The 12,984-nt window shown below is 42.1% G+C and overlaps 1 protein-coding gene across 3 annotated transcripts in view; it reads right to left on the minus strand.

Moving 5' to 3' along the window:
- Positions 1–6,682, minus strand: part of l1cama (L1 cell adhesion molecule, paralog a) — a 53,613-nt gene extending 46,931 nt beyond the window's left edge. For all 3 annotated transcript variants that reach the window (XM_061774861.1, XM_061774852.1, XM_061774843.1), the window contains exon 1: positions 6,533–6,682. The gene's annotated coding sequence lies outside the window, so the exon portion shown is untranslated. The remainder of the gene's footprint in view (positions 1–6,532) is intronic.
- Between the last annotated feature and the right edge of the window lie 6,302 nt (positions 6,683–12,984).

Here is a 12,984-nt window from a genome sequence, read left to right on the forward strand (position 1 = left end):
GGAGCTGATGGTGCGTTCAGGCTTGGCCTGCGTGTACAGGATCAGAAACAGGACAACTAGCGGTAATGCAAATTCTGTATCTTCCTGTTTGGAGGCTGAAAGAGTCATTTTTGACACTCGAGTCTCTAGGTCTTAAACTTTGTGTTTGCCATTCTCAGCTTTCAATCTACCAGTTAGTTGCCTCTGATCAGCAGTCAGCCCTGGTCGTGTGGTCGTGTTGAATGTCGTCAGGGGCGAATCTCGGACATGTACTTAAGGGATGACAAGTGTAGAAGTCATTGTAATTAGATTACTGCTCAAATGATTTAGGTCTCTGGTTCTCAAACTTTTTACATCAAGAACCATCTCAATAAATACCTCTCTCTTCGAGTACCACCATCACGAGTGCCAATGCCGGGGGAGTGCGCGCCCTGCACTCCTTTAAAAGTTTAACAATTTATTTGAAAATGCAGAGTCAAACTATGAGATTGGTGAAGGTTCAGCGCTGAGGTCTTTCACACGCAGCTCGATCTGCTCCGGGCCGAAAAGACCCCGGAAGTCTTCGTCCGTGGTCTTTTATAGTGGAGAGACTCCTACCTGTCGTGATGTCATGCAGTCGCGGACCAATCGTACTTTCGCCTCTGTGTCTGGGTACGTTCGGAAAATCAGTCTGACGCTCCCATCGCACTCTGAGAGTGCAGTGCTTAGAGAGGCAGAGCGCTCCATTTTCTAGAAATTTACGAATGGGCGTGTTGGCCATTGGCAGGGATACGTCACTGCGTCCGCCATAGTGAATGCGTCAGTTCTGCCTGTAAACATCTCATCCTGCCTGACACTAAGGCCGCTCTGTCACAACAGTCTGAGCGGCGGAAAGGCGCTCCGAGTTTCCAAACGTTCCAGAGAGCAGAGAGCTTGCGTGGAGAGAATTTCCCAACGAACCCTGTGTTGATACATTGTGCTATTGTCGTTCTGCGTGACTAAGTGTAGTACATGTGCAGGTGTACATATAATCCAACTATATGTTTGTGAGAAGAGCCGCATGTGTATCTATAATGGAATGTGGCAAACAAAACATATGCAGTGTTTTGCGTACCACACATTAAGAGCCACCGCTTTAGGCAAAATCAGCTTGAAACCACAAAACAAAATGATTTGTGAAATATGTTGCTTGCAAACACAACTTCTTCACCTTGGACTGTTATGACCTGAGATGATCGTTTACTCTGCATAGTATTGTTTCCGGAGTGGAAATCCTCCCATTGAGCACGAGCAGAGGAGAAAGTGTCCCAAGGCTAAAAACCAGGAAATCAGAGCGCTCCTTCCTCCTACACTTACTGAAACACCGAAGGCATCTGGATGGACGCCAGCCTCTCTGCCTGACATTTGCATCCATGAAGATTCATGCAGGAAAAGTCTTGTGGTCGTCTTTAATTTGTAATGCTGTCAAAATATAATGTTCACATTATATTGTCACAAGACATTGTCACCTGCCTTGGGTGTAAACTTCAACAATCTAGAATGTGGACAGTGAAAGGGTTTCATACAAAATTACAAACTGATTGGATGACTTTTGATGTACAAGTTAACCCTTTAATCACTGAAAGACAACATAATGCTAACCCCAAAATCTGTTGTTCTTGTTTACTTTGTTTGCAATATTTGTTTTGAATGGTATAATAATATTACTGTATATTAAACAATACCTACCTTTTTTCATTAGCATTACAAAAAAATATATTTTTATTGAAATTTCTGTTAATGCTCAGTTTGTAAAATTGTAATGATCAAGAAGATCTTTAATAATAAATGAGGAATCTTGTTTTGATTACAGCTTTTGATGCTGGAAACAAATTAGAATATCAAAGAAAAGCTCATTCATGGCAGAAGTTCATTTCAGAAAGTGAATCTTATACAAATTCAAACACATGGGAAACTACCTTTCACAAGGCCAGTTCCTACTTACTTTCTATATATGAAATTTTTTTTTTTTCTTATGTAATATTCCGCCGCCACGGTGGACGACTGGTTAGCACATCTGCCTCACAGTTCTGGGGACTGCATGTGGTTTTGGGGCATGTCTCCAAGTTGGAGCCTAAATAGTTGAGTTTCTCCACACCAACTTGGGCAAGTCTTTCCTAACTAAGCTTTGTTGCATGAACCGATGCAGCCTGCTCAGATAAGGGGCGAAATGGCTTCCAAGACAACCAGAACAGTCCAGTTGCGATCGATTCAATGCCCTGAGAATCCTTCAAACGCCTGTAAAGGGACTGAAAAATTGGCTGGACAATTTGACGAACTACAGAGAAGACTTTTTTTTTTTTTTTTTTTTAAAGTCTGCCAAATTTGAATGAATAAAAAACATTTAAAATACATTTTTAAAAAAAATCATGTATGTAAAATAAGGGTCTAAAATCATGAAAAAAAAAGGCCCATCCTCGAGCTGGGTCCTGTCCGCTGAAGGTGCTGAGACGGCTGACGACTGGATAGCACATCTGCCTCGCAGTTCTGAGGACTGGGGTTCAAATACCGGCCCCACCTGTGTGAAGTTGGCATGTTCTCCCCGTGCATGCCTGGGTTTTCTCCAGGTCCTCCGGTTTCCTCCCACATCCCAAAAACATGCGTGGTAGGTTAACTGAAGACTCTAAATTGTCTAAATGGTGTGAATGTGAGTGTGAATGGCTGTTTGTTGTTGTCTGTTGTTTGTCTATGCAGTGGGTACGAAAAGTATTCAGCCCCCCTTAAATTTTTCACTTTGTTATATTGCAGCCATTTGCTAAAATCATGAAAGTAATTTTTTTTTCGTCATTAATGCACACACAGCACCCCATATTGACAGGGGGGAAAAAACAGAATTATCGGAATCTTTGCAGATTTATTAAAAAAGAAAAACTGAAATATCACACAGCCATAAGTACTCAGACCCTTTGCTCAGTATTTAGTAGAAGCACCTTTTTGAGCTAATACAGCCATGAGTCTTTCTGGGAATGCAACAAGTTTTTCACACCTGGATTTGGGGATCCTCTACCATTCCTCCTTGCAGATCCTCTCCAGTTCTGTCAGGTTGGATGGTGAACATTGGTGGACAGCCATTTTCAGGTCTCTCCAGAGATGCTCTATTGGGTTTAAGTCAGGGCTCTGGCTGGGCCATTCAAGAACAGTCACAGAGTTGTTCTGAAGCCACTCCTTCGGTATTTTAGATGTGTGCTTAGGGTCATTGTCTTGTTGGAAGGTGAACCTTTGGCCCAGTCGGAGGTCCTGAGCACTCTGGAGAAGGTTTTCGTCCAGGATATCCCTGTACTTGGCCGCATTTATCTTTCCTTTGATTGCAACCAGTCGTCCTGTCCCTGCAGCTGAAAAACACCCCCACAGCATGATGCTGCCACCACCAGGCTTCACTGTTGGGACTTTATTGGACAGGCGATGAGCAGTGCCTGGTTTTCTCCACACATTCTGCTTAGAATTAATGTCACAAAGTTCCATCTTGGTCTCACCAGACCAGAAAATCGTATTTCTTACGGAGTCATACGGGTGTTTTTTTTTAGCGAACTCAATGCGGGCTTTCATATGTCTTGCACTGCGGAGAGGCTTCCGTCTGGCCACTGTGCTATAAAGCCCCGAATGGAGGAGGGCTGCAGTGATGGTTGACTTTCTAGAACTTTCAACCAGCTCCCGACTGCATCTCTGGAGCTCAGCCACAGTGATCTTTGGGTTCTTCTTTACCTCTCTCACCAAGGCTCTTCTCCCCCGATTGCTCAGTTTGGTCGGACGGCCAGGGTTCTGGTCGTCCCAAGCGTCTTCCATTTCAGGATTGTGGAGGCCACTGTGCTCTTAGGAACCTTAAGTGCACCAGATTTTTTTTTGTAACCTTGACCAGATCTGTGCCTTGCCACCATTCTGTCTCTGAGCTCTTCAGGCAGTCCCTTTGACCTCATGATTCTCATTTGCTCTGACATGCACTGTGAGCTGTAAGGTCTTATATAGACAGACACTTGAGTTAAATATATGAGTGTCACAGCAGAGGGTCTGAATACTTATGGCTGTATGATATTTCAGTTTTAATTTTTTAATAAATCTGCAAAGAAAATTCAACAATTCCGGTTTTTTTTTCTGTCAATATGGGGTGCTGTGTGTACATTAATGAGGAAAAAAATGTACTTAAATTATTTTAGCAAATAATTTGGCAATATAACTGAACATTTTAAGGGGGTCTGAATACTTTCCGTACCCACTGTATGTGCCCTGCGATTGGCTGGCGACCAGTTCAGGGTGCACCCCGCCTCTCGCCCGAAGATAGCTAGGATCGGCTCCAGCACGCCCGCGACCCTAGTGAGGATAAGCGGTACAGAAAATGGACGTGCTCAAGTGTCTGGAGTCAGCTACTATGGCTGAATAATATGTGCTGCTGTGTTTAATAAACAGTTCACTTTCCCAGACAAAACAACATGTACAACAAGGCGCTCATGTATTGGACGCCTGGCATGGTCGAGCAAGCTCCTTAGCTCGTTAACGCATTATCTTGCGGGCTAGCGAACATAGTATACAGTTAACTTTCCCTGAAGTGTCCCTGTTGCGTGGATCTACGCATGGCGCATGAAGCGAAGCTGTGGAGTATTTGACAGACCCAAAGCCGGTCCGCCGGTCCACAAGCCCCCTTGCGGCTGATAACTACTAGCCACTAGTAGCAGGCCACCCGCTGCTTGAGCCGCACGTTGGTCACCACAACAGAGACACTGAAGCCCAAGTAACACATCACATAAAACTTCAGGGAAGATGCATTTTTAGGGGTTAAGTAAGCATAGCTTGATGGCTAACTGCACGGTGTAGAGGTAGAAACGGGCCAAGCTATTATTACTAAGTAACTGCGGTAAAGTAATTGCAGCAAATAGCCACAGACAGCGCTCTGTACTTTTATAGTCGTATTGACTGTATGCTGTAGATTTAAGAACTCCAGACAACTGAGATGGTGAAAAACTGTTTAATGCTATATCTCAACACTTCAGTATTAAATTGTTCTCTGTCTTTGTGCTTTTTCAGCACTTACCTTCAAACATATTTAATATATTTAGAAAAAAAAAAGACTTTACAGGCATTGAAGAGTGCCAGCTCATTGTAAGCTATAAAGGTTGCTATATTGTCAAAAAACAAAAAACAAACAAAGCCAAGCAGATCAAAACATTTGCATTGCTTTATTATTTAGATTGTGACCTTGCACTCTGTTATGGTTGAGCCAGAGTAAAAATGTGCATTAATAATGCTTTCGCTTTCAAAGCGAAGCCCACCATCAGTGCGTTGGGCGGGTTGATAGGCGGGGTGAATGGCTTAAAAAAGTTTGGGAAACCTGGATTTTGATTGCAGGAAATGATCTGCACAGTATATGTGCATGATATGCATTTAAATATTATATGTGCTTTCCTCATTAAAAAGTTTATTTTGTACAAAAAACGCATTGTAATGAATACAAAACGATTTTATTTAAAGTAATTACTCTATAATGCAGTGGTGCTTTGAGATACAAGTTTCATTGATTCAGTGTGCATGCTCGTAACAAAATACTTTTATCTCAAATCATCTTCCCCAATTGAAATGAATGGAAATGCCAATAATATGTTCCAGTCTCCCAAAAAGAACATTTGCAATGTGTGTTTTTGTTGTTGTTGTTGTTGTAAAATAGCACTCTATAATATTATACAAACATGTAGTAATAACATTTGAATGGAATGTAAACAGTTTGTGCATCATGATTAATTCATTCAAAGGCCTGGAAAATCAGATTTTTTTTTTCATGCCGTTTAAGTTGATGGCAAGCAGAAGAGGGCGACAGCAGGCATCTATGTGGTGTATTTCTACAGTATGGCTTGAGGCCAGGTGAGTGCCTGATTTTCATGTGCACACACAGACGCACGCACACACACACACACACACACACGTCCAGGCGTATGCCAGCGCGGGCTGCCCCACCCTTATTTTTTCCCGTCATATCTCGCTCGCTTTCCGACGACATCGATGTAACCACTAGCCCCCTCTTATTTGAATCCCAATTCACTTTCTTCGCTCCGGGAGCTTTAGTAATCTTTAGTAACTGGATCTTTCCAAAAGCTCACTTTTGGTCACATGCAAAATATGTGTGAATGCAAAATGGCAGCATGATGAGCATTAAAAATGTCAGGTGAGACCCTGTTGCATGCAACCGCAAAATGGAAATCACAGAAAGTAGTGTATAGAGTCATGTTTAGAGCCATAGACAGCCACAGGTAACCAACATCATTCAGATGTGCACATCATCATCCTCATCATCACCATCATCATCATCGCAACCCCATTGCAGGTAAAGCTGTTTTAACAGTTAAGTTTGTTGACATGACATGACACACCAATACTGTCATTCTATTCAGAATGAATACATTTCTACACAGGAGACATTGCAATATAAAATATACATGCGTCATATTTCACAGAGGTGTGATAGGTGTGATGCCACCTCTGCAGCCTCATTAGTCAAGTCATCAACCCGCCCCCTTCACGATGTGTCGAGCCACACACGAGCTGCTCTTACCTCCACACCGACGCTCCTTTGCTCTCACGAGTCCTCAACCGGATCTGTTGCTGCCTCGCCTCGCCTCGCCTCGTCTCGGCCGCACGGTGCGATTGTGTGCACCTCTGTGCTGTGCTGATGCTGCAGTGATAGAAAGACACACCCTCCTCCGGCCGCGCTCTCTCGCTCCTTCCCCCTCATTGGCTGCCTCTCGGAGGTGACATCACCCTCCGTCTGAGCCTGCGCCTCGGCTTCACCTCACTATCTCAGTGTCTGCGTCGCTGGTCATTGTAACCCCCACACAGACCCACACACTCACGTCTGTCCTCCAGTCCCCTCCTCATCTATCCGGCCAGGATTAGTATCCAGCTGCTCTTATTGTTGCACTCGCATCCATCAAAGAAATAGCACATGCTGAGAAATTAGCACACTCCCCCCATATCCGCCTGGACTATACAGGACCTTATATTGTATACTGTATGAGGCCTTCAAAAAAAAGTTAGGAATCCCCCGCACTCTACTTCACGAGCTCTTATTCAGTCCTCCACTGAGACACGGACAGGTGTTTTGGTTTATTATTGTGCAATCAACGAATGTTACGCAACGGCACTGAATTAAAATGTGAGAGGAACACATGTGCCGCCTTTTATCTGTGTGAGCGAGGAGATGAGCTGATTTCTGATTATTAAAATGGCTTCACCCAGAGGTGATTAAATGCGGTTGCTAAATGTCGCCTGGCAACCACAAAAACGTGACAATAAAGAGATTCTGATTTTACCTTTTTGTGTCTTCGTGCTCCTGCGAATGAATTGACAAGATTATGCACATTTGCACAACCGTGTGATGTACCTTCGTAACTTTGATCCAGCAGTGGCGGTTCCTGGCATGTAACGACGTGCAGCCACACAGGGAGGCATAGACCCCACAAAAATATGGGAAACAGACACACCACTACTACTACTACTGCTGTTACGGGGAGCAGCAAACAAGAACTACAGTGGTGCCATGAGATAAGAGTTTCATTCACTCTCAAATCATGTTTCCCCATTGAAATGAATGAAAATGCCATTCATCTGTTCCAGCCTTCCAATAAAAACAACAAATATTTTGGGAATGTTTTTTTAACTATAAAAATAGCACTAAATAATATTGTACTTTATAAGAGCATACATATAATTAAAGAATGAAACAGTTTGTGAAACATGTTTGCTTCAACTCAGTGGATAGTGTGCTGCGCCTTCTAGTGTGTGCGCCTTGGCCACACGGGGGCCGTATAATACAGACACAAGGACGTACACGAAGCTGGGGAAAACTCCACAGTAAGCCGAAGTAATCTTAGCAGTCCTTCGCAGAGGATGAAGAACATATGCCTGTGGGTATTGTTATTTACAGTATCTGACTACGTACTCCACTGTTCGAGTTTAAATATCAGTTGCTTAAGGGGTTGTTACACCGCGCACACCAATGCTATTCGTTAGCCTGTGTTGTGCGGTTTTCATTGTTTGTTAGCATTCAGCTAAACTGATTGTTCCAAGGCAGAGCTATGCAGTTCTTTTAAATACACAATGTGTCATTCTCTGTAATATTTACTTTGACAGTAAACTGCAGCTGGGAGAGGCAATAAACACCCAAAAGTTCATTTTGTAAAGAATTGTAAACTGATACTTGTGAAGGCTGAGTTGAGTTCACTGCCACCATACAGCAGTTGTAGCTCAAATATTTGCTCATAAATCAAAGCAAAAAAATAAAAACAGCCGAACAACAGCTTGGATCATAAATAAGGTCACTCGTACCTGAACGCAGTACTGTAATTTAACAATCAATTTGTAGTTCCTAACACTATTTTACAAAATGTGGCTTGGCGTGTTGGCAAGTTGACTCTACGATCCCAGCATGCCTAGCGGTATTTGTGAGTAGTTGTAGCTTTATCTGTAATGTTCATTGTTGTTTGTGTTTCCTCGTAGTGTACTTGTAGTTGTATGCATGGTTTACATACTTGTTGTGCATCATTTGATTTTACGCCATGTTAATGTAGTTTTCTGTTTAGTGAGGACCCAGTTCGTTTCTCTATACGACAAACTTGCTGAGAGGTTATTGGTTTTCAATACATACCTAAAATAAGCACTTAAAGTTTCAGGCAAGACCATCATCCAGTCATTCCTTACTTGATTTATTCCCGAAGTCACTGAAACTTCATGTTAATAGGGGATAAGTGTGACCTTTCCTGAAATCTTGATAACCTCTCATGTGTCCAAAAGATAGTTAAACATTTAGTAATTAATAGTACAATCCATTTTTCGCCATAAAAGTATACATCCATCCATCCATCCATCCATTTTCTTTTACCACTTCTCCTCACTAGGGTCGCGGGAGTGCTGGAGCCTATCCCAGCTATCATCGGGCGGGAGGCGGGCTACACCCTGAACCGGTCGCCAGCCAATCGCAGGGCACATACAAACAAACAAACAAACAAAACATTCGCGCTCACATTCACACCTACGGGCAATTTAGAGTCTTCAATCAACCGACCACGCAGAACATGCAAACTCCTCACAGGCGGGAACGGAATTTGAACCCTGGTCCCCAGAACTGTGATGTGATGTGCTAAGAGTATACAGTACATAAAAATTATTATCCTAGGAATGTAATTATTGAAATATGTTACTTTAAAAGTTATCTTGATATGTAAAGTATAAGAATTGCTTTTTTAATTCTGTTTGTTGCCTTAACTCTAACTATTCCTTGCTGTTGCTGTGTACTAATTTGTTTATATTTCAGTATATTTTAAGAAAAAATATGGTTCACTTAAAGCACAGGTGTCAAACTGGTGGCCCGGGGGCCAGATCCGGCCCGCCACATCATTTTATGTGGCCCGCGAAAGCAAATCAAAATCGCTAATTGTGTTCTGGTGTAATACCATTGAGATATTTGCAAGCATTTCTTTGTTAACAATCCCCCTTTGAAAAGAAATGTAATACTTGGTAATAGTTGGCAAAACTGGTTATTCATCAATGTGTTGTGTATACTGTAATTACAGTATATTAGGTAATCTTTCATTTATATGGGTCCACAGTCGTACTTCCCTCCGAGGGAAGTCATAACTGTGATGTGGCCCGTGACAAAAATTAGTTTGACACACCTGACTTAAAGGTAGTGTTTGCAGTTTAAAAAAACTATTTTTGTTATATATTTTAAAACTGTCTATATGCCCTGACCGTAGAATATTGTTGAAATTATCTTTTGAAAAATGAGGCTACATTCAAATAATGCTAGTAATTTTAAAACTGCAAACTCCACATTTAAGTGTGTTTTTTTCCATCAGTATGGGGGATTGGTTACCATTGAGAAGTGGGGGGGGGGGGGGGGGGTTACAGAACAGGGGTATCGCACAGTGCACCAGTCAAGGCAGGACCACCACTGATCACAAGTGACGAGGACTTGGCAGCTAGCCAGTAAACAGCTACCTAACAAATGTCTAGTGCGAAAAGCTAGTGCATCAGTCTACATCTTCGCTAAGTACTTCAACATCACAAACACTGTGAAGATCCAAATCAGCCCAAGTTCAGGTCCTGGGCTCTCAAAAAGTTGCTTGAGAATGCCAGTTGAGTCCTACCAAGTCAACAGCAATGCAACAAAAATAGAAAGCACAAACATGTCAGAATCAAAAAGTAACTGTGCTCAATGTTTCTTAACAGAAGCAAAAGTTGTCCTCATTCTGATCTCATATAAAAGGTTAAAACATAAAACACAAATAAAACAGACTATGTTTTGATCACAACTTGGTCCCATATCTAATCCAATCTTGGCAATTAGCCAGTCGGCAGCTATCTTTGTAGCACAAGAAGCTTTTAACAGTGGTCTACAGCTTCATGCAGTGGTTCACTCAAAAAGTCACAGAAGATGGAGTCATGGCTTCGCACAAGCTAAATTAAATTGTCCTAAACAAACGTACAGGCGCTATTCATTTGCCCCCATGTCTAAGCGCAACGTCGACGGCAACGGGGGTGAGTAGACCGCACCTCAGCAAGATGTCAGTCTTTTTCAAAAAGACAACCGAGTGTTGCTCATTTTCAGCAAGAGGAGGAGGAGGAGACAGACTGCAAGAAAAACAGGATATGGGTTCATCCCATTGTGATGGCTCATCAGTGTAAAAAGGCCTTAAGAGGTGAACTGTTTAAAATGTTTTTTTAAAAATGCCTAACTTGTGTTAACACATTTTCTGTTCTTCCGTGTGCGATAATGAAATAAAAGTATCTGATTTAGACACAAACTTAAAGAAAATGTATTATCTGAGTCTCAGAGAGAAACAAGTTAACAGTGTTCATTGGAAAAGATGGCATCTCTCGCCCTCACATCACAAAACTCTTTCTTAATAAACTAGAAGCCCTTTAGTTCATCAAGATATTGGACGTTTTGCACAGCAACCCCCTGCAAGGGAAATGAAAGGTTGCAGTTTTCATATCTGAAATCATTGAGAATGGGGCGACATGACTCAGATGGTACAGTGGTCGTCTCCCAACCCGAAGGCTGTGGGTTCGATCCTGAGCCCCTGTAACCATGACAAAGTGTCGTTGAGCAAGATACTAAACACCCAGTCACTACTGATGCTGCGCCATCAGTACATCACTGACTGAAGCTACAGTGAAAAAGCGCTTTGAGTACCTTAAAGATTGAAAAGTACCATACAAGTGAAAATCCTTTTACTGTGAAACAAAGACCGGGGTAAGAGAACAGCCCAGCAATTTACAAAACATACAGTAGATTGATTCCAATACGCGTGTATGTGTGTGCATTTGTGTGTGCGCGTGTGCGCACGTGCGCGTGCATGTGCACACCACCAACCAGCATGCCCATCTGTCGCCAGCCGTGGCCACACTTGTGCCAGGCAAAGCAGACAAAAGCTGAGGAGAGCGAGATGTTGTCATGGGAATAATGATTGGTGGTGGTGAGAAGTGCAATCATTAACCCAACCCGAGTTCAACATATCTGGGTCAAAACCATGAAAGGAAACCAGGACATACAATAGGTCAAATGTAAAGTGAATTTAAAAGGACTATAAAGTCATGGTTTGTGCCACAGTTGCCCTCCATCAACAGCAGTAGTAATGAGCAAATTCATTTTGGTATGTTTCTGTAATGGGAAATACTAAAGACAAAATATTTGACTTATGACTTACTGAGTTTCAAGCCATCACTCGGATTAATGGCATTTCCATACATTTGAATGGGGAAAGTTGATATGAATAAGAGTTATTTGATTTACGAGCATGGTCATATTATTCATTAAACTCTGAAGTCAAAGTACCACTATACACCAGTATATAGACCTAAATCATGCATTTAATGCTGCCATGCTACTTCAGTGTTATCCTTAAAGAACCTGTAAAGTGAATGTAGGTATTATTGCTTTTAGATGCAATATACGTTTAAAGATCATTTCTGAAAATGTGAAAAGACTGCGAACTCTGTAGTACTCAATTGTAGAGATAGAGCGTTAAATAGTTTTTCACCATTTCTGTTTTCCTGATTTGTTGGGCAAGGCTAAAATGGGGCCACGTGATGTACTTTAAAGTCTGGCATAAGTGGCCTCTCCCCCACTATAAAGAACTTAAGCCCCTTTGTTCGGTTATTCTGCGTAATTGTGACATGCAGTTAGCTAGCAAGCTATTCCTACACCCCGAAAATGCATCATACCTTTTGGATAGTCCTCTAGAGTGGCCACTTTAGAGTGCCTCGTTGTCAGCTATGAGAATGAACACACGTCACACCGAGAAAGACGGAAGAGCGAGGAGGGGGATAATTTCTTTTTTTTTTGTCCGAGGTGACAGCCATCACGTGGACAGGCGCTTTGTGCTGTTCGTGGCCGCTTTAGAGCGCCTCGTTGCGGCGTGGTGATGATCTGGTAGGATACGTTACAGCCAGTGGAGGATTTTAGCGGATGGATGTTCAAACTTGTAATTATATGTAGGCATAAGAAAGATGCTCGGCAAAGTATTTGATCGGTAGCTGACAGATGTGCAGGGCTTGGTTTCAGCAGACACTGTCAGAGAGCAGAGACAAGGTCTTTAATTTTTGACTCTTTCAAAGAATCATTTTATATACTTTGCAATTGTTTTGAATCATTCAAATATGGCAGGGTTTTTAAACACTTTTCTGTGGTGTGTCAAATTTAGAAGACATTGATTTTCACTCTGAGGGACTTCAAATTTTCCTTTTTAAAAATAGCAAAACGCCAAGAGTTCACTGAAATTGAAAGAGTCCATATTAAAGCCCTTTACCATGTTGGATGGCTCTTTTCTTGTTTTTACTACATGTGGTCTTGTATAAAGTATTGTACGGGTCATGATTAATGTGTCCGGTTATTTTTGATAAAAAGCAAACAACAAGAAATGAACCGCAAAGTCAGAACAATTCCAGTAAAACACCATTGCAAGCAATGGCACACATTTATCAATTTCCGCACGAGAACTCTTT

This window comes from Phyllopteryx taeniolatus, chromosome 1, assembly GCF_024500385.1.
Source record: "Phyllopteryx taeniolatus isolate TA_2022b chromosome 1, UOR_Ptae_1.2, whole genome shotgun sequence".
NCBI lineage: Eukaryota > Metazoa > Chordata > Actinopteri > Syngnathiformes > Syngnathidae > Phyllopteryx > Phyllopteryx taeniolatus.